The sequence below is a fragment of the Spinacia oleracea genome, chromosome 4, assembly GCF_020520425.1.
Source record: "Spinacia oleracea cultivar Varoflay chromosome 4, BTI_SOV_V1, whole genome shotgun sequence".
NCBI classification, from domain to species: domain Eukaryota; kingdom Viridiplantae; phylum Streptophyta; class Magnoliopsida; order Caryophyllales; family Amaranthaceae; genus Spinacia; species Spinacia oleracea.
In genome coordinates, this window is record NC_079490.1 from 55,994,641 (window position 1) to 56,020,023 (window position 25,383).

At 39.5% G+C, this 25,383-nt stretch overlaps 1 long non-coding RNA gene across 2 annotated transcripts; it reads right to left on the reverse strand.

The window, feature by feature from the left end:
* Nucleotides 1-10,275: 10,275 nt before the first annotated feature.
* Nucleotides 10,276-25,351, reverse strand: LOC110777904 (uncharacterized). 2 transcript variants are annotated; one of them, XR_008932862.1, is made up of 6 exons: nt 25,151-25,351; nt 24,721-24,774; nt 12,990-13,111; nt 12,767-12,905; nt 12,508-12,658; nt 10,276-11,025 (listed from the first exon to the last, which is right to left on the reverse strand). It is a non-coding gene; the product is annotated as an uncharacterized lncRNA (long non-coding RNA). The 2 variants fall into 2 exon arrangements; XR_008932861.1 differs by having other exon boundaries at nt 12,508-12,588; nt 25,151-25,349.
* Between the last annotated feature and the right edge of the window lie 32 nt (nt 25,352-25,383).

Genomic DNA, 25,383 nt, shown 5'->3' on the forward strand with positions numbered 1-25,383 from the left:
AAAGTCAAAGATCTTTAGAAGTTTCTGGTGAGAATCATAGACAATCTAGAGATGTAACCCGCGTAGATCGCAGAGATATAGATCTCAACCGGAAAGGTACTTAGGTATTTTGACGAACGAGAGCTATGACGTTCTATTACTTGAAAGTGATGAACCTGCGACTTATAAGCAAGCTATGACGAGCCCTAGCTCCAAGCAATGGCAAGAAGCCATGCAATATGAATTAGACTCCATGTCTGAAAACCAAGTTTGGGATTTTGTCGATTTGCCAGATGGCTACCAAGCCATTGGAAGCAAATGGGTTTTCAAACTGAAAAAGGACAAGGATGGAAAACTTAAAGTTTTCAAAGCTAGATTGGTTGCAAAAGGTTACAGGCAAGTCCACGGTGTGGATTACATTGAAACCTTTTCACCAGTTGCAATGCTAAAGTCTATTCGGATAATGTTAGCAATCGCTGCATATTACAATTACGAAATATGGCAGATGGATGTCAAAACCGCTTTCTTAAACGGCGTTTTAACAGAAACTGTGTTTATGACACAACCTGAGGGTTTTGAGGATCCAAAGAATGCTAAAAAGGTATGCAAGCTTAAGAAATCAATCTACGGATTGAAGCAGGCATCAAGGAGCTGGAATATACGTTTTGATGAAGCAGTCAGTGACTTTGGTTTCATCAAGAACGCAGACAAATCTTGTGTATACAAGAAGGCCAGTGGGAGCAAAATTGCTTTTCTAGTACTATATGTCGACGACATATTACTTATCGGAAATGACATTCCTATGTTGAACTCTGTCAAGATTTGGCTTGGGAAATGTTTTTCGATGAAGGATCTAGGAGAAGCACAGTACATATTGGGAATCAAGATTTACAGAGATAGATCTAAAAAGATGATTGGACTTAGTCAAAGCACTTATATCAATAAGGTGCTTGAAAGGTTCAAGATGGCAGACTCCAAACGAGGCTACCTACCCATGTCTCATGGAATGACTCTAAGCAAGACTCAGTGCCCAAAAACACTTGATGAGCGTAGACGAATGAATGAGATTCCATATGCATCATTGATTGGTTCAATAATGTATGCTATGATATGTACACGCCCGGATGTTGCGTACGCACTCAGTGCTACAAGCAGATACCAGTCAGACCCAAGAGAGGCACATTGGACTGCTGCCAAGAACATTCTGAAGTACCTGAAAAGACACAAAGATGATTTCCTGGTCTATGGTGGAGATGATGAATTAATTGTTAAAGGCTATACGGACGCAAGTTTCCAAACCGACAAAGATGATTTCAGATCACAGTCTGGGTTTGTCTTCTGCCTCAAAGGAGGTGCAGTAAGCTGGAAAAGTGCTAAGCAAAGCACCATTGCGGATTCTACAACTGAAGCGGAGTACATTGCTGCACATGAAGCAGCAAAGGAAGCTATATGGCTAAGGAAGTTCATAGGTGAACTTGTGTAGTCCCCTCCATTAAAGGACCAATAGCCCTATATTGTGATAATAACGGCGCTATTGCACAGGCAAAGGAGCCTAGACACCACCAAAGAGTCAAGCATGTACTTTGTAGATTTCACCTTCTACGAGAGTTCGTTCAAAGAAAAGAAGTCGAGATAAGAAAGATTGGAACTGATGACAACATATCAGATCCATTGACTAAACCTCTGCCGCAGGGGAAGCACAACTCGCACACTGCAGCTATGGGAATCAAGCATATTGGAGAATGGCTATGATGTCCTTGTTTAATGTTTTAAAGTTTTAGAGTTTAAATCTTTGTAAAACATTATTGGTTAATCATTCACAATAAATGAATAGAATTCATTTTTCCATTTAATTTGTGGTTTATTAAATGATGAGTCCCTTCAATTTGACGAAATATTCAAAGATAGACTGTCAGGACCAGTTCTGTGACTAAGAAATGTCTATCAAGTGAACTTGAATGTCAAAAGTTGAAAATGGTCCCTGGTCGGAGTTTTCTATAAAGATGGACGCATAGAAAACGTTAGACGACTAGAATGCAAGATGACTAGTAGTTCTGTTTCTTGAAATATGTGGACATGGAAATGTCGTAATCATTTGCATAGATACTTACTTTGGGAAGACTAGTATCGGACAGACCTATGAAACTTTACTGTAAGAGATGAAAATATGTCATAAGTAAATTTCATTAAAATTATTAGACACTAAGTCCTCAATACCTGAGTGATTTGAGATTACTTGTTTGAGAACTGCTTACTTTGACGTTGACCAACCGTCGCACCGTAAAAGGAGGCTATAAAGGCAACGCTCAGGTAATCACCTATCAAACGAAGTGTAATCTCAAGATCGCAAGATTGGGATTGTCCTCCCATAAATCGGGATGAGATGCTAAAAGTTATACAAGGCCACTCGGAGAGCTAGAAACTGTAAAATGCATGGCCGTGCTCAGATGAATCATTAGCTATGATTATCTGTTTATTTGATCAGTTGAACTCTGAAACCGAGAAACACCTTTGGACATAATAAGGATGACAACTCTTACCTTATGTTCAAGAGCAAGCATCGAGCGACAAAGGAATTAGGAAATGCACACTTGTCCCTAAGGACAAGTGGGAGACTGAAGGAAATAATGCCCTTGGTCCAAGTATGCATTTAATGTTAAGTCTACTAAATGCGGTTCAGTATTAATTAAACAAGTTAATAAATTCAGTGAGATCAATTGAGTTAAATGCCTAGCTAGAGGCCGCTTCAGTTCAAGTGGAATTAATGATATTAATCCACAGCTTACTCTTGACTGAACCCGTAGGGTCACACAAATAGTACGTAAACGGATCAAGTATTTAATGGCATTAAATACTCCATCTATGGATATTCCGAATCGACAGATCATGGTTTCAAAGGGAGCTAAGATCGTCAAAGGCAAACAATGAATACTCCGGAAACGATGATATTGCCGGAAACGGAAATATGGATCGTATCGGAAATATATATATTATCCAAGTCATAGATGTTGCCGGAAACGGAAACATGGTACGTATTGGAAAATATTATCGGAAATGGAAATATTGCCGGAATCGGAAATATTACCGGAAACGGAAATATTGTCAGAATCGGAAATATTATCGGAATCGGAAAATAATTCCGGAAACGGAAATATTAAATATTTTGTTCGAAACGGAAATTAATTTCGGAATCGGAAATGTTAAATATTGTTCGTATCGGAAATAAATTCTGGAATCGGGAATTTAATCGGAAGCGTATCGTACGAATTAGCATCGGACGAGGCCTGTCAGACGAAGGCCCAGCACGAAGCCGTGCCATCGCCCAGCAAGCCACACGCATCAATCGCACACAGCCAAGCCCCGCCAGGCCCAGCGCAAGGCCAGGCCCATCAAGGCCTTGGCGCGCGCAAATCTGGGCTGCGACATTTGGGCTGCGAGCGAGTGCAGCTCGCGTGGGCCGCAAGGCTTGCGCGGGTGGTGCTCGTGCTCGTGCTTGTGTACGGTTGTGTGCAATACAAATCCTAAAGCTATTGGAATTTGTTCTATGATTAAATCCTAATCCTAGTAGATAGATTTTATTTAATAAGAGTCCTAATAGGATTCTAATTAAACTAAATTGGTATTCTAATAGGATTCTAAGTCCTTTTCCATAACTCTATAAATATGTGCCTAGGGTCACAAATTTATACATGTAAGAATTCAAGTATTCAAAGTGATTTTTGAGAACAAAAATTCAGTCACATCATTGCCTACAATAGCCGAAAATTCTAAATACCTTAAGGGCGATTCTAGTTGGTCAAGCTTAAGGCGGATCCGGACGTGCTGTGGACTATCAACGGAGGGACGACACTTGGAGTCCTAAAGACTTGTTCTTGTTCCGTTCGGGCGCAGTAAGGGAGGGCACGCTACAAAGTGTATGCATCTGAATTATGCAAAATGATTATGTGTTAATAATATGTTTCCTGGCTTTATGGTTTTTCCGCATGATTTATGTTTATTCATATGTATCATAACCAAACATAAATACGCTTGCAAAGTAAGACAATTTAAAGGTCCACCCTAGGCCTACTAAAATTAAAGGTCCACTATAGGCCTACCAAACGAGGCTCACTCAGTCTCGCCTCGTGACTCAAAGACCACAACCATCTACCTTTTAGCTCAAAATAAAAAAAGGGGGAGAAATCCCAAGCAAAAAAGAAAAAAGAGAAAGAGAAAAGGGAAAGCGAAAAAAGCGAGCCATGAAATACTTAGCCCGTACCTCCCAAAGTGCGAAATTTACCCAAGTAAACGAAGGAAAAGAATTAAGTCAACCAATCCAAATCATACCACAAAAACTACATAAAGTTCTACGATCTTCTACTCTTTCCAATCCTCATGCTTGACTAATACCTATACAAATTATCCTATCTCATTCAACCCATCTTTCAACCATCTTGAGTCACGAATAAGAAAAAAAGACAAATGAAAAGTACATTCTACGCTTAACGTAAAAAAATAAATAATAAAAAAGAAACTTTGCAAAGCGCCTTTAAAGTTCGTCTAAAAAGAAAAAGAAGCATTTAGCGCACAAAAAAGATTCACAAATATTTTGGCACAAAACGAAAAGGAGCAGCGCAAAAAGGCAGCCCAGAACACGTTTTCAACGCCCAGACCTGGGCGCCAAAAATAATAACGCCCATCCCTGGGCGCCGTTCTTGCTTATCACTTTTCAACTCCCAATTCCTAAAAGTATTCGTATATTTTCCTATATACATGCGGAAGAATAACGAGCACTTGGGGGGTAGAAGATCATATGAAATACACAAAATACGCGCGCTCCAAAATTTTCGTACACTTATTTCACCCTATTTCAAACATTACGATTCCACTCGAACGTACTTGTTTAAAATCGGCATTCTAAGAAACCATTTTCTGGCTAAGAACTACGCAAGACCTGATTCCAAATTAAATCTATTTAAGGCGGATACGTAGGCAATCCATGATTCGGTCCAACCAATTTGCAAAAATGTTAAAGCCTATAGAATAACAAGAATAAAAATAGAGTCCCTTATTGAAATTTAATTACTTGCAATCCAAATCGAAAGAAAAATTTAAGTCAAAGGAAGAATCCAAGTCATCAAGATGCCAAAATGAGCACACATCAAAAAATAATAAGGGCACGTACCCTTGCCAGAAGGAGCACTCACACTCCTAGGCACTTAGGCAATACTCCAAAGATCGCTTTGCCTCAATTGAATGGGGGCTAGCGCGAGCGTCCATGACCTCTAAAGTACTCGACTTGACCCTGCCTAAAGCAAAGTAACTCACTTAAGACCTTCTTTCACCACTAGACACAGTCATAATCGCCAACAAGTAGTAAAGGCAGTAAGCTTGCAATAAAAAGGATTGTTCTACGGCATCGCCCCATCGTTCCTTCGAACTCAGGGCACCCGTTCATGGTAATTCAAATGCTTGTGAATCCCCTTTTGAAAAAATCAGACATTGTCAATAGGACTTGGCACTTAACCAAGGCTCACCCTACTCAGACATATGACATGGGCATCTAAAATCGAAATCTGAAAGCATCATTAATGAGAAGACATAATAGCAACTGGGGGCTAAAAATTGAAATGAAAGAGCTAGGGAAAGAACTAAGTATACCTTGACCTTTTGTGCAGACATACAACAAGTAAATCTAAGTCAATTTGAAAACGGTTTATATTCCCGCAATTCTGGAAAAGATGGCCCTAAAAGCCTAAAGCATGTGCCACACGGGCACAAGTAATATCTTGACGCCTGCACCCTGGCTTCCAGCAAATTCTTAGACAACATTCCGAAAATCGTAACAGTATTTTGATTCACTCATGTAATCCTATACGAACCCTTCTATAAGTCAACTTACTTAGGACACCTCGGATTGTACACAGTAGGACTCGGATTTTAAATAATTTTCAAAGACTTCTTCGAACATAATAAAGTGTCGTTGGTTTAAGCTAAATATGCGTTTATCTCGATGTTGCAAGTGAGTCAAAAAGATTTCTAAATATGATTATGGGTAAAGAAAGGCACCTAGCTTCTGCTCAAGGCACACTTCAACATGTGACTACCTTGACCATGGCAATGTCGCACAATACGACGTTTACAAGAGAAGTAGCAAATCACTACTCGAACGTACCTCGCACTAAACGAGTCTGGTTCAAACTATTCATGATCCATGTCACCATGAATGCATAAAAACGTGTGCCAAGCATTATAGCACCAAGCCAACCCCGTAGCTACAATTGAGGGATTGAGAAAAACACTCTAAAAATTCTCGACGCTAATGCTATGCACACGTCATAGGGGCACAATCCTAAGGTTTAATCGTGTAAAACGAACCTTAGAATGGCTACAACCCCTCCCAAATTCTAAGCACTACTTAGAATATATAAAGTCACCCCACTAATAAGGGTAACTGAAGATCGCGAGTCACCAAAACTCCGATCAAACTACTTCACAATACACTCGCCCTACAAGCGCCCGTCACACATTCTACGTCGTTCCAAAGCAAAAGCGAAAGAAAAATCAAGGATAAAAACAAGAAAGAAACATCTATTAATCCTCGCATCGAACGAAGTAATAAGCCGTGCACACCCACGCAGAAGGTACTACACTTGTTCGAACACCTGAACAAGGCGTGATGAAATACTCCAATGCCAAACAAAATAATGATGATATATCCCAACACCTGGAGGAATGTTCTAAGACACGCTGTTAGGCCACACAAGCCTACGCCGCACCATAAGTTCAACCATCCCACAGTACAAGTCTAAAAAAAAAGAGTAAGGCATATTGCACTAATGCGGGCACGACCAAGAGATGAGGCAAAGACTACTTATCGCCCAAATTCAAAATGCAAGCCACACGACTTCTACATTAAGGATTAAAGGTAGCAAAACATTACCTACCACAGAAGGGACAGCTCGCACCTACACGAGCGGAACCCCAAGGCATCTTTCTCGAAAGAACCTACAAAAATCGTACGCCAAAAGGAAGCATCCCAACATGCATACTTGGGGGCTCCAAGCTACGAAACGACCGTAGCAAAATAAAAAAAAATCTCAAAGCAAATGTTTGAACGATCGAAAGGGCACGATGCTTGAGCCCACTTAATGAATGGGCCTGAACCCTATCAAGCTTCTAAAGAAACTATTCAACATCAGTCATTGCTAAAAAAAAAAAATTGATTCAAGCGAACTGATTAATGGACCGCACGCAACGGCCATTCTATGAACGCTCGTTCGCACATACATTCTAGTATCGAACATTCACGAACTCGTTCAAAAAAAAATATACGTTCAAAATAACAACAAGAGCGATCAAAGTCTTACGCCTCATGGTATGTTCCTTTGGCCATATAGACTCGCCCAACTATTGCAATAATTGTACGCCTTAAGAGCAACAGTCCCTTTAAATAATCGCCTCAAAGAGACAAATACCGTAGCCCACCAATCGGCTACGGCTTCTCGAGAAATCATCACGATCACTCAACTCATTGTGATCTCTAAATTCTACGTTCCAAAAATAAAGAAAAACAAAAGAGAAGAGAATACGTAGAATTTCCAAGTGAAATAAACCAACGAACAAGAGGCCAACTGTGTCATCAAAAGACCAGCCCAAACAATATTTTCAACGCCCCACTTGGGCGTGAATTATTTCAACGCCCAAGCCTGGGCGCCGAAAATGAGCCCAAAGAGGCCCTGACTTCTATAGGGTCCTGCCGTATCCATTCGACTCGAAAATTGTCGATTTCTTTACTGAAAGTCGCACCTCACGGCTTTGTTAAGAGTAGCACACCACTACAGAGATCGCTCGCACTTACGAGCACGATCCCAGACACGATCAAGCACATTACAAAATGCGTATCCCCAAGGAACCTCTTTGACAAGAAATGAGCGTCAAGCACGAGTGCTTAGGGGCTTGAAAGAAAATATATATTTCAAAAGAGAGTATGCAAAGATAAAACAATATTCCCAGACTATGCTATACGAAGTCCCGTGTTTGGATAATCCCAAAAGATAAAACCGAATTACGACCGCAAGACAAAGGTCGCCGTCAATACTTATACATAGTCCCCTAATCAAGGACCCAGGTAGTGGCCAAATTGGGCCGAAAAGACTAGCTCAAAACCACGAAAGATGATGACCACGAGACAATGGTCCGTCTAAGCACGTTGTCAACCCACATTCAGGTTGCAACTAAATCCGAGCATCCCTCGAAAGAATTCGCTCTTACAAGAATGAACAAAAAGAAATTCTCAAAAGAAATCCCAAGAACAAATGAAATAGGGACTTGCCCACCTCAATCGGGCAAGATCGTGCAACGAACCACGCGGGTCCCAAATCGAAAAGACGAATTCAGGCTCGCCATCTTCAGTCGGCGGGGTTTACGACACAAACCGCGTAGGTCCTTATTTTCAAAACATCAAAACAGATTCGTCCACTTCTATCGGACGGGGCATCTACCCTTAGCGGACAGGCTCGCCCACCTTCAGCGGGCGGGGTCTGCGTCACTAACCGCGCAGGTCCTCAGTTTTCGAAAATGAAATCTTCAAAAACACAAAACAGGCTCGTCATCTTCAGCCGGCGGGGTCTACGTCACAAACCGCGTAGGTCCTTATTTTCAAAACATCAAAACAAATTCGTCCACTTCTATCGGACGGGGCGTCCACCCTCAGCGGACAGGCTCGCCCACCTTCAACGGGCAGGGTCTGCGTCACTAAGCGCGCAGGTCCTTAGTCGTTGCAGCGATAACTTTTTCTGGTTTCCCTTTTCCAAAAATCAAAGGATTGGTTTTCCGTTTTCCCAAAAAAAGCGATGTGCTGGATTTTCCTTCGTTTTACGTCCTATAAAAACAAGGGGGTTTTCTCGTTTAGCTAACCTTAAAAATGAGAATCTTTTAAAACGTTTTACCTCGTGATTGGGCTTGGCCAGGCCTAGTTACACTTTATAGCTTTGATTTCGAAAACATCTTTAGATACTTCCAATGACAAAGTGAGGGAGTTTTCTATACTATTAGTTAACAAATTCCAATGACACGTGAGGAATGCATTAACACTTCAAGTGATGACCCTTAAGTCAAATGTAATCACTCGGGAGCTCGTGAGACCCTCGCAAAACAGGTCACATACACCATGGCTTGCATGACGCACTCCGTCTAGTACTTTGACCATCGTCTCATCTCGAGACTCATTCAAAGTGGGGGCTAACTGTAGACACCTACTTTTGTCCCCATTCCCGAAAGGGAAGGTTCGATGATGAGAACATAAATCTCCACTTGGCAACGCATCTCCTATAAAATAACGAATCTCAATCACCCTTTTCATTTCAGCCAAAACTGCTATTAATGGAAACCTGCTAAAGATAGTAACTGCCGTAAAAGGTAGTTGTTAAAAGTGGCAAAGTCATAAAAGATAGAAACCTGTCAGAATTAGGTGTTGCACTCCAACATAAATCCTAAAAGAGATAGAATTTGCATTCCTGGTATAATTCGAAGATAAGAGTCACGTATGAACTAAATTCCTAACGAACCTAGATTTCGTAACGGGCCCAGACGCATTCCGTCATAAGTTAATACGCACTAAAAGACTCGGATAAATCTCAAAAGCTCCGTATTCTAAGAGTCCAAATATGACAAAGAACTCGGCCAAATCCCATTTTCAACGCCTGGATCTGGGCGCCGAAATCTTCGGCGCCCAGCCCTGGGCGCTGAAAATGCCTGGGGCCGTTTTATCTCAGGATTCTTTTTGGATCCGTATCTTAAAATCTATCTTTCCACACACCCTTTTCCTATAAATACAGCCTCAAAACCGACGCGAAGAACACACACAATTGCATAACCTGAGTATTGACTCTCACTACTACAATTTCCGGTGTTTGGAGACGCTGTTTTGGCATATTTTCGACATCAGAAGGCGTCGAGAAATATCTCCTCGACACCTTCAGAAATCGACGACAAAATGTTAGTCAAAATTTACCGACGCTTTAAGGCGTTGAAAACCTCGACAAATTAAGTGGTCTCCAACTGCTATCGGGCGTCGAGAAGTGATGGTTTTCTGGTGCCCCTTTCAAATTTTGAGACGCTGGTAGGCGTCGAAAATGCCGACGATTTTTGTTGTCCAGCCGCTTTGGTGACGCGTTCTAGCGTCGATCTTAGGAATATTGCGGGAAGCGTCCACAATTCTTATGTAGGATTTAAAAAAAATATTGTGCAATATGTATTATCATAAGCTTTTTCATTTTAATGTTGAATAAAGATTTAGTAGTAATATACAATAGATAAAAGCAACTGCACGTGCAAAATTTTTATAAAACTTCTTAAACATTATACCTTTAACATCCCTAAATAAGAAATGTTGTCAACACCATCATAAATACAAATAGTAGTTATTCCGTACTAACTAAAGCTTAAATCCTATACAAAAATAACTAAAGCCTAAAACCAATCCAAAAATAACTAATGCCTAAACCCTTCTTTCGACTTTTCTGTAATACTCGACTGCATCATTCTTTTGCTAACTGAACTACGACACTTGACTTCTTCCTTAACAGTTTTATCACAACAGGCCTTATTCATAACAATTGTCTTCTTGGATTCTTTAGTTCCCCGGAGAAGCAGCATGCCAGTATTACTAGCAGGCATCATCTGGCAAATGACAGCATAGCCAACAAGGGCTAATTCTAGAACTAGTAGAGAATGATATGATTACATTTTCGACAATTGTCCTAGAGGCTTTCTAGGATATATCTGAATGGCTTCTGGTATCTTTCTGATGGTCGTTGGACTTTTAGAATTAGTGTCCTGTATCCATTGCGAGTGCAAAACCTGACAGTCCAAATGAAATTCCGATATCAGTTGTAGCTAAAGCGAGTGCATCGTTTATTCTATCTCAAGGAGTATTTTGTAGTATGCATTGTCAAAATTGATAAGATTCTCCATAACTGTTGGTGTTGAACCACTTGGTCATCTTCGTAGCTGCACGAGGCATTTCCTTTGACCATGAAGAAATGACTTGACAGTTTCATCAATCTGGAGAAGAACAAAATACAAAATGCGATTTGACCAAGATTAGCGGGCATGGAAATTAAGTGAGAGGAAACCTTGGCACTTTAGCCACTGCTTACTAAGAAGCTTGAATCTCTGTTAACAATCATGAAATCTAAGGACCTAATCAGTAGAAAAATTAAACATATGAAAGTGCGAACAATTTCAATTCCAGTTCTTTGAATGAAATTTATAACCAAACAGCTAACAAATAATTTCAAGAATATTAAACATAAGCAGTAATTAGCATAGCAACAAGACCCCTAGGCACTCTCTAGACCTGATTGCCTAGTCTATAGCTATACTTCCCTTTTTGGTTTGTTCTGTTATAATTAATCAAGCTCTATTGCAGAAAGACCTTATAGTGTATTGCGTCTTGCCTAGCCAAGGAAAAAAAATTGAACATCACCCAAGTTACAAATAATAGAGCAGTAACACAGACTATTCCAGCAATGATCTGTGCATCATTGCATATTTGCACCCATGCCACAACCTGACAACACCATCCTCTCACAGACACTTTTTCTCTCAAGCACCAATACAAACCCTTTCAAACAATGTCCTGTATGAACTTTACCTAGAATTTGAGAAAATAAACCAGCAACATCTAAACATTCTCCATCTACCATGTATTTCAAACTATCTAGAAATATGCCCTTATATTTCGCGAGTAAAATTATACAACATAATCAAGGCATGATTTTGTAAATAACATGTGACCCTTTGTCCATGCACAGAAACTCGTTAAATTGCCTTCAAATTTAATTTGTTCACAAGTATGCCAATTAAGACAACCAATCAATCATATCTTGAAAAGGAGCTTGTCAAACCATGTTCGAAGTAGAAGCTTAAATCATCTAGAAAAATGAGCCTAAGTGCCCAACAATAGAGTTGCTCAGCCAGAACCTGATACGTCCATAACAAAAAACCTAAGTCAAGTTTCGCTTTTTACTGAACACAAAGCTACAAAGAAACAAAGTACATGGAACATACACCTAAATGAGAAAGCCACACCACATCTGAACTAAAGCAAAGCATAAAAGTAATATCAACATATATAAAATATGTGTGACCTTAAACAATAAATATCTTAGTATTTGACCATAAATATATAGAAAAAACACCAGAAAGTGAAAGTTATGGGAGAAGCAGGCTAAGTGAAATAATCTGCTAGGGAATTCACAAGCTATTATTGCTAATGGAATAATCATTCATATTAAAATTCTCTATTGAACTAACCTTGATATTATAACATGTTACTCCACCAAATATCCAACTTCCAGGTCTAAGATATGGCAGTTCAATCAGAAGGGAACTTAGATAGAGAAAAATTCAGGATAATGAAAGAGGATTAGTAAATTTCTCCTCACAAGGACCAACAATTACATTAGAGTATCAGATTGAGAAACCCACTTGTAGTACATCTTAATCAGGATAACAAAGAGGTCAATGGACTATAACACTCACCCCGTATGTTTTCCACCACCAGCCTTTTTGGTCCGAAAGCTCAACATTGGCTGCATAGCCATCAAGGCGAAATCATCGAATCTGTGTATGATGTTCCATTAAAGGGAACAGTAAAGTGAGCCAACTCAATATCATCATCAATCATTCTAACCTGATTTTATATAAAAACACAGATATGCATACATAAAAACTATGCTAAGGAGAAAGTCAAATACTACTTCAAACAACTAAATGTAGTACTGAAGAAATATACACGCACCTCCGAACCAGTGAATGAGGTTGGTTCCTGGACAACTAATTGAGCAACGGTGGTTGGATCTGTTGAAAACTTTGTAAAAAAAAGTTTCTACAAGCGCTACAACATCCGCGTGTTTAACAATTCCAGAGGCGGCAATGACCTAAAATTTCCAGCACCCTCTAAAGTATCAGCAACAACGGAACAAAAATTATATCTTTATAAACATCAGTTAGTAAGAGTATACCATTATAGAGATGAGTTTTAATGATAGTCTTGACATTCTCAAGAGGTCCAACAATGGTTCTCCCTAGAGGAGTGTACTGGAAAGGTCTTGCATGCAAATGATCAAAGATCATTTCTTTCAACCTATATCATAAACAAAAACACAGATCAAACACACTTTAACAATTAAATATACCCAGTGTGTAGTTACAACCCCAACAAAATATAAATTCCCAAATTAACCTAATTAGCATTTAGGACCTGATAGAACAATTTGAAGTTGAGTTTACTTTTCAAGCAGGTGATTACATGTTTGCATTATCGTTTCTAAATTAGATCGAGTTAAATCCTCGCTCAATAAATAGACTCCAAGAAATTGATTTAATATTTTACCCAAACTACAACTACAAAGTGATCTAATTCTATATCACAAAAAAACTAGGACTGTATTTGTTAGGTTATGATACATATGACAATTCATAAATCATGCGGAAAAACCATAAACCCAGGAAAACATATTATTTACACATAATCATTTAGCATAGATTAGATGCATACTCTTTGTTGCGTGCCTTCCCTAGCTGCGCCCGAACCGAACAAGAACAAGTCTTTAGGACTCCAAGTGTCGTCCCTCCGTAGATAGTCCACAGCACGTCCGGATCCGCCTTAAGATTGACCAACTAGAATCGCCCTTAAGGTACTATTATTTTCGGCACTTTATAGGCAAATGTGTGACTGAATTTTTCTCTCAAAAACTCACTTTGAATACTTTGAAACTTGTGTTATAAATTGTGAGCCCTAGCCTCATATTTATAGCGGTATGGAAAGGGAATCGAAATCCTATTCAGATACAAATTAATTAAACCTAGAATCCTACAAGAACTCTAACTTAATTAATTTATCAAATAGAATTAGGAATTTAATCATTAACCGAACTCTGCATGTTTTAGGAAACGTGCACGAATACAAACACTTGCACACACACGCACGGCAGCCACGATGGGCCCCATGCGTGCGCGCGAGCAGCAGCCCACTCAGCGCCCGCGGGCGCTGCGCGCTGCGCGTGCTGTGCGCGCTGTGCGCGCTGCGCGCTGCACGCAGCCTGCTGGGCCTGGCCTTGCGCTGGGCCTGGCATGGCTGTTTGTGCGGCGCGCTTGGCTTGCTGGGCGATGGCCTGGCTTCGTGCTGGGCCTCGTCCGGCAGGCCTCGTCCGATGCTTATTCGTACGATGCGCTTCCGATTAAATTTTCCGATTCCGGAATTCATTTCCGATACGAACAATATTTAATATTTCCGATTCCGGAATTAATTTCCGTTTCGAACAAATATTTAATATTTCCGTTTCCGGAATTATTTTCCGATTCCGGTAATATTTCCGATTCTGACAATATTTCCGTTTCCGGCAATATTTCCGATTCTGGCAATATTTCCATTTCCGATAATATTTTCCGACACGTACCATGTTTCCGTTTCCGGCAACATCTACGACTTGGATAATATTTATATTTCCGATACGATCCATATTTCCGTTTCCGGCAATATCATCGTTTCCGGAGTATTCATTCCTTGCCTGTGACGATCTTAGCTCCCACTGAAACCAAGATCCGTCGATTCCGAATATTCATAGATGGAGTATTTAATGCCATTAAATACTTGATCCGTTTACGTACTATTTGTGTGACCCTACGGGTTCAGTCAAGAGTAAGCTGTGGATTAATATCATTAATTCCACTTGAACTGAAGCGGCCTCTAGCTAGGCATTCAGCTCACTTGATCTCACTGAATTATTAACTTGTTAATTAATACTGAACCGCATTTATTAGACTTAACATAGAATGCATATTTGGACCAAGGGCATTATTTCCTTCAGTCTCCCACTTGTCCTTAGGGACAAGTGTGCATTTCCTAATTCCTTTGTCGCTCGATGCTTGCTCTTGAACATAAGGTAAGAGTTGTCATCCTTATTATGTCCAGAGGTGTTCCTCGGTTTCAGAGTTCAACTGATCAAATAAACAGATAATCATAGCCTATGATTCATCCGAGCACGGCCATGCATTTCATAGTTTCTAGCTCTCCGAGTGGCCTTGTACAACTTTTAAGCATCTCATCCCGATTTATGGGAGGACAATCCCAATCTTGCGATCTTGAGATTAGACTTCGTTTGATAGGTGATTACCTGAGCGTTGCCTTTATAGCCTCCTTTTACGGTGCGACGGTTGGTCAACGTCAAAGCAACCAGTTCTCAAACAAGTAATCTTCAAATCACTCAGGTATTGAGGATTTAGTGTCTAATAATTTAATGAAATTTACTTATGACAGACTTTCATCTCTTACAGTAAAGTTTCATAGGTCTTGTCCGATACTAGTCTTCCCAAAGTAAGTATCTATGCAAATGATTATGACATTGCCATGTCCACATAGTTCAAGAAACAGAACTACTAGTCATCTTGCATTCTAATCGTCTAACGTTTTCTATGCGTCCAATTTTATAGAAAACTCCGATTAGGGACCATTTTCAACCTTTGACATTCAAGTTCACTTGATAGACATTTCTTAGTCACAGGACTGGTCCTGACAGTCTATCTTGAATATATCGTCAAATTGAAGGGACTCATCATTTAATAAACCACAAATTAAATGGATAAATGAATTCTTTTCATTTATTGTGAATGATTAACCAATAATGTTTTACAAAGATTTAAACTCTAAAACTTTAAAACATTAAACAGAGACATCAAAGCCATTCTCCAATATGCTTAATTCCCATAGCTGCAGTGTGCGAGTTGTGCTTCGCCTGCGGCAGAGGTTTAGTTAATGGATCTGATATGTTGTCATCAGTTCCAATTTTGCTTATCTCGACTTCTTTTCTTTCAACGAACTCTCGTAGAAGGTGAAATCTACGAAGTACATGCTTGACTCTCTGGTGGTGTCTAGGCTCTTTTGCCTGTGCAATAGCTCCGTTATTATCACAATACAGGGCTATTGGTCCTTTAATGGAGGGGACTACACCAAGTTCTCCTATGAACTTCCTTAGCCATATAGCTTCCTTTGCTGCTTCATGTGCAGCAATGTACTCCGCTTCAGTTGTAGAATCCGCAATGGTGCTTTGCTTAGCACTTTTCCAGCTTACTGCTCCTCCGTTGAGGCAGAAGACAAACCCAGACTGTGATCTAAAATCATCTTTGTCGGTTTGGAAACTTGCGTCCGTATAGCCTTTAACAATTAATTCATCATCTCCACCATAGACCAGGAAGTCATCTTTGTGCCTTTTCAGGTACTTCAGAATGTTCTTGGCAGCAGTCCAATGCGCCTCTCCTGGGTCTGACTGGTATCTGCTCGTAGCACTGAGTGCGTACGCAACATCCGGGCGTGTACATATCATAGCATACATTATTGAACCAATCAATGATGCATATGGAATCCCATTCATTCGTCTACGCTCATCAAGTGTTTTTGGGCACTGAGTCTTGCTTAGAGTCATTCCATGAGACATGGGTAGGTAGCCTCGCTTGGAGTCCGCCATCTTGAACCTATCAAGCACCTTATTGATATAAGTGCTTTGACTAAGTCCAATCATCTTTTTAGATCTATCTCTGTAAATCTTGATGCCCAATATGTACTGTGCTTCTCCTAGATCCTTCATCGAAAAACATTTCCCAAGCCAAATCTTGACAGAGTTCAACATAGGAATGTCATTTCCGATAAGCAATATGTCGTCGACATATAATACTAGGAAAGCAATTTTGCTCCCACTGACCTTCTTGTATACACAAGATTCGTCCGCGTTCTTGATGAAACCAAAGTCACTGACTGCTTCATCAAAACGTATATTCCAGCTCCTGGATGCCTGCTTCAATCCGTAGATTGACTTCTTTAGCTTGCATACCTTTTTAGCATTCTTTGGATCCTCAAAACCTTCAGGCTGTGTCATAAACACAGTTTCTGTTAAAACGCCGTTTAAGAAAGCAGTTTTGACATCCATCTGCCATATTTCGTAATCGTAATATGCAGCGATTGCTAACATTATTCGAATAGACTTTAGCATTGCAACTGGTGAAAAGGTTTCATCGTAATCCACACCGTGGACTTGCCTGTAACCTTTTGCAACCAATCTAGCTTTGAAAACTTCAAGTTTCCCATCCTTGTCCTTTTTCAGTTTGAAAACCCATTTGCTTCCAATGGCTTGGTAGCCATCTGGCAAATCGACCAAATCCCATACTTGGTTTTCAGACATGGAGTCTAATTCAGATTGCATGGCTTCTTGCCATTGCTTGGAGCTAGGGCTCGTCATAGCTTGCTTGTAAGTCGCAGGTTCATCACTTTCAAGTAATAGAACGTCATAGCTCTCGTTCGTCAAAATACCTAAGTATCTTTCCGGTTGAGATCTATATCTTTGCGATCTACGCGGGGTAACATTTCTAGATTGACCATGATTCTCACCAGATTCTTCTAAAGATCTCTGAGTTTCATCCTGAATGTCATCTTGAGCATTCTCTAGAGTTTGTTGTTCGACTCGAATTTCTTCGAGGTCTACTTTTCTCCCACTTGTCATTTTGGAAATGTGATCCTTCTCCAAAAAGACACCATCTCGAGCAACAAACACTTTGTTCTCAGATGTATTGTAGAAGTAATACCCCTTTGTTTCCTTTGGATAGCCCACAAGGATACATTTGTCAGATTTTGGATGAAGTTTGTCTGAAATTAATCGTTTGACGTATACTTCACATCCCCAAATCTTAAGAAAAGACACATTTGGAGGCTTTCCAAACCATAATTCGTATGGAGTCTTTTCGACAGCTTTAGACGAAGCTCTATTTATAGTGAGTGCAGCTGTATTTAGTGCATGTCCCCAAAATTCTAATGGAAGTTCGGCCTGACCCATCATTGACCTGACCATGTCTAGCAAGGTTCTGTTCCTCCGTTCTGACACACCGTTCCATTGTGGTGTTCCAGGAGGAGTCAATTCTGATAGAATTCCACATTCTTTCAGATGGTCATCAAATTCATAGCTCAGATATTCACCGCCTCTATCAGACCGCAGTGCCTTAATCTTCTTGCCTAATTGATTCTCTACTTCACTCTGAAATTCCTTGAATTTGTCAAAGGATTCAGACTTATGCTTCATTAGGTAGACATAACCATACCTACTGAAGTCATCAGTGAAAGTGATAAAGTAGCTGAAACCACCTCTAGCATTTGTACTCATTGGTCCACATACATCTGTATGGATTAAACCCAATAGTTCATTTGCTCTTTCTCCAATTTTAGAGAAAGGTTGCTTCGTCATTTTGCCAAGTAAACATGATTCGCATTTACCATAATCCTCTAAGTCAAATGGTTCTAGAATTCCTTCCTTTTGAAGTCTTTCTAAGCGTTTCAAGTTTATATGGCCTAATCGACAATGCCACAGATAGGTGAGATCTGAATCATCCTTTTTGGCCCTTTTGGTATTTATGTTATATACTTGTTTGTCGTGATCTAATAAATAAAGTCCATTGACTAATCTAACAGATCCATAAAACATCTCTTTAAAATAAAACGAACAACTATTGTCTTTTATTATAAAGGAAAATCCCTTAGCATCTAAGCAAGAAACTGAAATGATGTTTTTAGTAAGACTTGGAACATGGAAACATTCTTCCAGTTCCAAAACTAGCCCGGAGGGCAACGACAAATAGTAAGTTCCTACAGCTAATGCAGCAATCCGTGCTCCATTTCCCACTCGTAGGTCGACTTCACCCTTGCTTAACTTTCTACTTCTTCTTAGTCCCTGTGGATTGGAACATAAGTGTGAGCCACAACCTGTATCTAATACCTAAGAAGTTGAATTAGCAAGTATACAGTCTATAACGAAAATACCTGAAGATGGAACGACTGTTCCGTTCTTCTGATCTTCCTTTAGCTTCAAGCAATCTCTCTTCCCATGCCCCTTCTTCTTGCAGTAGAAGCATTCGGATTCAGAAGTGGGTTGACTGACCTTTCTCTTTGCAGATTTGGCGTCAGTTTGCTTAGTTGGGCTGGCCTTGTTGCCACCTTTCTTAGCATTCCTCTTCTGTCCAGATTTCTTGAACTTGCCCCCACGCACCATAAGCACATCCTGCTTATCACTTTTGAGCGTCTTTTCAGCGGTCTTCAGCATACCGTGAAGCTCAGTGAGCGTTTTGTCCAGACTATTCATACTGTAGTTCAGTTTGAACTGATCATACCCGCTATGAAGAGAATGGAGGATGGTGTCTATAGCCATTTCCTGAGAAAATTGCTGATCCAGCCGACTCATATTCTCAATGAGTCCAATCATTTTGAGAACATGTGGACTTACGGGCTCGCCTTTCTTAAGTTTGGTCTCAAGAATTTGCCTATGAGTCTCGAATCTTTCGACTCGAGCCAGATCTTGGAACATGTTCTTCAACTCACTGATGATTGTGAAAGCATCTGAGTTGATGAACGTTTTCTGCAGATCCGCACTCATGGTGGCGAGCATTAGACATTTCACATCCTTGTTGGCATCAATCCAACGATTGAGGGCTGCCTGAGTGACCCCGTCGCCTGCAGCTTCGGGCATCGCCTCATCTAGGACATACTCCTTTTCTTCCTGCATAAGAACTATTTGCAAGTTCCTTTGCCAGTCAAGGAAGTTTTTCCCGTTCAACTTCTCCTTTTCGAGAATTGATCGAATGTTGAATGAATTGTTGTTTGCCATATTAAAAAACTACAATTGAAAAGAATAAACAAATAAATAACCTTTCACAGTTTCTCTTAATAAACTTAAATTCTAGCATACATGCATAATTCAATGTTTATTAAGCATTTTATTCAATTTATGTGTTCCGGCAGGTGTGAATAAAATGATTCCAAGATCCTAAAATCATTGAAGAACTAAGCACAGTTTGTCGACTTAATCCTAGAACATCTTAGGTAAGCAAAAGCCTTTTGCTAATAGTCTAGAAACTATTCTTGGTTGATAGGTACGTCTAAGAACTTATTAGGTAAACCTATCGAATTTGCCACGACATAAAAGGACTCCTTACTTATATCGTTGAGTTTCACCAAAACTAACATGTACTCACAATTATTTGTGTACCTTGCCCCTTTAGGACCAATAAGTAACACCTCGCTGAGCGAAAACTATTACTAGATTGATGTAAAGGATATCCAAGCAAGTGTATATTTTGGCATGGCACCTTTTAACTCAATTTTTAAGTTTGGAACTTAAGGCTCTTACTATGTTGGTTAGATTTTAAGTGAACTAAAATCCTTAATCATGCAACATAATCAAGCTTTTGATCTCATGCATTTTAAGACATATTTAAAACAATAAATAACTTAAAACATGCATAAGATATTTGTGATCTAGTATGGCCCGACTTCATCTTGAAGCTTTGACTTCAAAGTCCGTCTTGAAAATCTCCGTGGGAGGCACCATTTTCTTCAAATAGGATAAGCTATAATTAATTACAACTATTTGATGGTTCGCAGACCATATTTGAATTGAAAAATAACTTTGGTACTTTAGACCAATTACATTCAAATTAATGGTACGCAGACCATATTTTCTATCCTATTTGGGTCATACTAGTCACTTCATAACCTGCAAAACAGTACATATACAATATATACCATTCACCCATTCATTATCATGAATGGCCCACATAGCTGGTTAGTAAAACACATTATGCATCACGTAAACATTTGCAGTAATTAATCAAGGGCACCAATAATCTACCAATTATTCAGTCCTTATTAATTCTAATCAAGTTGTTTTAACCTTAAGGATTTGTAGACCTAATCAAGAGTTTATGACTAAAAAGCGCTCCCACTTAAACCAATAAATTCATATGCTTTACCAATTTTAAACATAAAAATGTATTTCTAGTCTAACCGGAAACATACAAATTTAATTAAAATTTAAAGCTCATATAAATTTATAATTGAATCCAAAAAGTTTAATTTAATTTCAGTCGTATTTAAATTAATTCATGATTTTAATTTTAGTAAAATAATTAGAATAAATTACATTTATTATAATTATAATATTCAAAATTAAAATCCAAGAAAATAATTTAAATTATTAATTTTAAAATTAATTAAAATTACGTGAACTGAAATTTTCAAATTAAACATTCAAAACGATCTAATCGTAACGCAAACACCCTACGCATTGCACGCCCATGGGCCGCACGCACACAGCCATTGCTGGCCATGTGCGCGCAGCCCATGCGCTCGTCGCATAGCTGCTGCATCCCTATCGCAAGCCTCCGCACGCATTGGTGCTTGCTGCGCGCGCCAGCGCTCATCGCACGCGAGCTATCGCTCGCAGTGCGCGCGCGACATCGCTCGGTGGGCGCGCGACATCGCTCGCTGGGCGCGCGAGCCATCGCTCGCTGGGCGCGCGACATCGCTCGCTGGGCGGGCGACATCGCTCGCTGTGCGTGCGAGCAATGCTAGGCGCAACGCTCGTGGCACGCGAGCTTGCGCTCGCTGCGCGCGAGGCTGCGCGCTCTTGTGCGAGGCAGCGCGCGTTGTGGCGCAGCTCGCTTGCTGCCCACACGCGACTGCCTTGGCTCGCCCTACGCCCATGCCCATTCGTCCATTGGTCGTGGCACACGACACAAGGCAGGGCTGCTGCCTTGTGCTCGTGCACTACGCCCTTGCTCATTGCATTCGTGCCGCATGGGCGACGAGCTCCCTTGCTCGTCGTCGCATGCCCGCATTATGCAACACCCCTTAAGGGTAACACGAAGCGTCCATTGCTTTGTGCGTGCAAGTTATATGAACGAATCGCATAAAAATTTAAAATTTATATTTAAAATTAATGACAAATTAATAAATAATATTAATTTCATAATTTTAGGGCGAAAAAATCGAAAATTTATTATCCAATTGATTTCCGATTGTTATGGATTCAAGTCTAGGTCATAAAAATTTAAAATTTATCGTAAATTTACAATTTTTATGGTGGTTTTTAATCATAGGTTTCTAATTAAATTACAATTAATTATGAAAATCAAATTAATTCTAAATTATTCTAATTTTCAACAAATTAATCATAATTACAAATTAGATTGCATAATTAACAAGACTAGGCATTCAAACTTGTTAAACATATGCAGTAGGTCAATCAAAAATTCAAGATTTATCAACAAGAATCGCAAATTTTTAATTTAACATCTTAAATTTACGAAATTTTGCATTCGAAAAACTAAAACCTTCGAAAAGTCATAGTTAGGCTTCGAATTTGAGAATTCTGGGTTCGGCAGAAAAATACTATTTTTGTCAAAATTTTAGAATGCCTTTTACATGCGGAATTGACACAAAAATCACTCAATTCGGATGAGTAACGAAGAAACTGCCGAAAAACTGCGTACGTATAATTAAATAAACGCAATTTGCAATTAATTAACAATTACGAAAATTAATCACCCCTTTTAATTCTTGCAAATTTGTAATATTTAACCATGTTCATGCAATTTAGATTATGAAAATAATAAGGGGCTCGTGATACCACTGTTAGGTTATAATACATATGACAATTCATAAATCATGCGGAAAAACCATAAACCCAGGAAAACATATTATTTACACATAATCATTTAGCATAGATTAGATGCATACTCTTTGTTGCGTGCCTTCCCTAGCTGCGCCCGAACCGAACAAGAACAAGTCTTTAGGACTCCAAGTGTCGTCCCTCCGTAGATAGTCCACAGCACGTCCGGATCCGCCTTAAGATTGACCAACTAGAATCGCCCTTAAGGTACTATTATTTTCGGCACTTTATAGGCAAATGTGTGACTGAATTTTTCTCTCAAAAACTCACTTTGAATACTTTGAAACTTGTGTTATAAATTGTGAGCCCTAGCCTCATATTTATAGCGGTATGGAAAGGGAATCGAAATCCTATTCAGATACAAATTAATTAAACCTAGAATCCTACAAGAACTCTAACTTAATTAATTTATCAAATAGAATTAGGAATTTAATCATTAACCGAACTCTGCATGTTTTAGGAAACGTGCACGAATACAAACACTTGCACACACACGCACGGCAGCCACGATGGGCCCCATGCGTGCGCGCGAGCAGCAGCCCACTCAGCGCCCGCGCGCGCTGCGCGCTGCGCGCAGCCTGCTTGGCCTGGCATGGCTGTTTGTGCGGCGCGCTTGGCTTGCTGGGCGATGGCCTGGCTTCGTGCTGGGCCTCGTCCGGCAGGCCTCGTCCGATGCTTATTCGTACGATGCGCTTCCGTTTAAATTTTCCGATTCCGGAATTCATTTCCGATACGAACAATATTTAATATTTCCGATTCCGGAATTAATTTCCGTTTCGAACAAATATTTAATATTTCCGTTTCCGGAATTATTTTCCGATTCCGGTAATATTTCCGATTCTGACAATATTTCCGTTTCCGGCAATATTTCCGATTCTGGCAATATTTCCATTTCCGATAATATTTTCCGACACGTACCATGTTTCCGTTTCCGGCAACATCTACGACTTGGATAATATTTATATTTCCGATACGATCCATATTTCCGTTTCCGGCAATATCATCGTTTCCGGAGTATTCATTCCTTGCCTGTGACGATCTTAGCTCCCACTGAAACCAAGATCCGTCGATTCCGAATATTCATAGATGGAGTATTTAATGCCATTAAATACTTGATCCGTTTACGTACTATTTGTGTGACCCTACGGGTTCAGTCAAGAGTAAGCTGTGGATTAATATCATTAATTCCACTTGAACTGAAGCGGCCTCTAGCTAGGCATTCAGCTCACTTGATCTCACTGAATTATTAACTTGTTAATTAATACTGAACCGCATTTATTAGACTTAACATAGAATGCATACTTGGACCAAGGGCATTATTTCCTTCAGTATTTCCTTTAGTTAATTCACCAAGACAAGCTATTTTAATTACAAGCGAACTATATTTTAATTGGCATAACACATCAAAGGATTTAACAGTGAGAGCAGTATTTGGAAACAATATATAACATACTACATAACCCTGTATATCCCTTGTAGGATAGTCAATGCTTATACATTGAGCTCAGGCGGTCTGCCGACAACAACATGTTGTATGTAAGGGCATAAGGCTGTTCGGGATACGTTTAGGATCTTCACCAAGTTTCTCACTTTCATGAGCATCAACAGAGTTGAAGTACCTAAGAAAAATGAAAATTTATGCTCCATTAGTCGTTTGCACTTGATTTATCTTTACCTGATATATATATATATATATATGCACTTCATATATCTCAAGGCAATTTCTTCAAGGAACAACTACAAATTGCAATACACTCGACCTAGTTGACAAGGAAACAATCTCCTCTTCTGAGAAACACGGGGAGGTTAATGATCGAGATACTCCTGTAGATATCTCTATAGTCTAAACTGGTATGGTATAACTGTATAAGATATATTTTCATAATTAAACAACAATCTCTGGTTTACTCACTATTAAAGAACAATAACCCTGATTTGCAACTCAAGAAGTTCACAATATCAAGTTATACTTCTAGAACCAGATTAGATTGAAAGCCTACGTAAAATTAACCAAACTAATAGACATTTCCATAATTCCAAAAATGGTAGAACTGCAGTATATTCCATGGTATCAATACAACTAGAAAATCACAATTTGTAGAGTACATAGCTTGAAATTGCTAGAAAACAATGAAAGACAAGAATTTAAACTCGATAATAATCGAAACAACCACTAAACCTAACATGAGAAGAGGGAGAAACAAAATACCTTGGATCTCAATTCACACGAACAACTTTGCAGCGGTGGTCGCGTCTGCCGATCCTATAGAAATCAAAATAACCTCTTAGACAAATTAATCAACACAAATCAAATTACTAGTCATAAATTTCCCTAAATTCAATCAAACAACAATCTAAACCTAAAATACAAATTAGATAAATTCATATCAGTAAAACATAATGACCAAAAAGATATGAAAAGTGTAGAAAACCTAAAATGTACCCAAAACAAAACACGACATTAATCGAATATGAAGTCCAGAGAACTAATCTGACAAAGAACTAGACAGAGATAAAATAGGCGATTACGAAACAAATGTAAACAGCGTAGTTCAATTCACATACCATAACAAAAAGTTCAACTAGAGGCAAAAACCTAAATATCCAACAAATTTAGAACAATGGAGGCCAATGAATACCTCAAAGTCTTTGAATTTCGTTTTCAATTTGTCGTATTTCTTAAAATTGAGCGATAATCTTCGAGAGTGGGAGTAGATCTCAAAATTTCTTGATGAGAAGGGAGAGAGTGGTAGGAGTTAGGGTTGAGATGAGAGGAGAGGAGAGCAGAAGAGGGTTAAGAGAGAGAGAAAGAGTTGTGGGGCGGGTTTTTTTCCAAAAATGTGAACACTGACCCTGCTTAGTGAGGCCACGT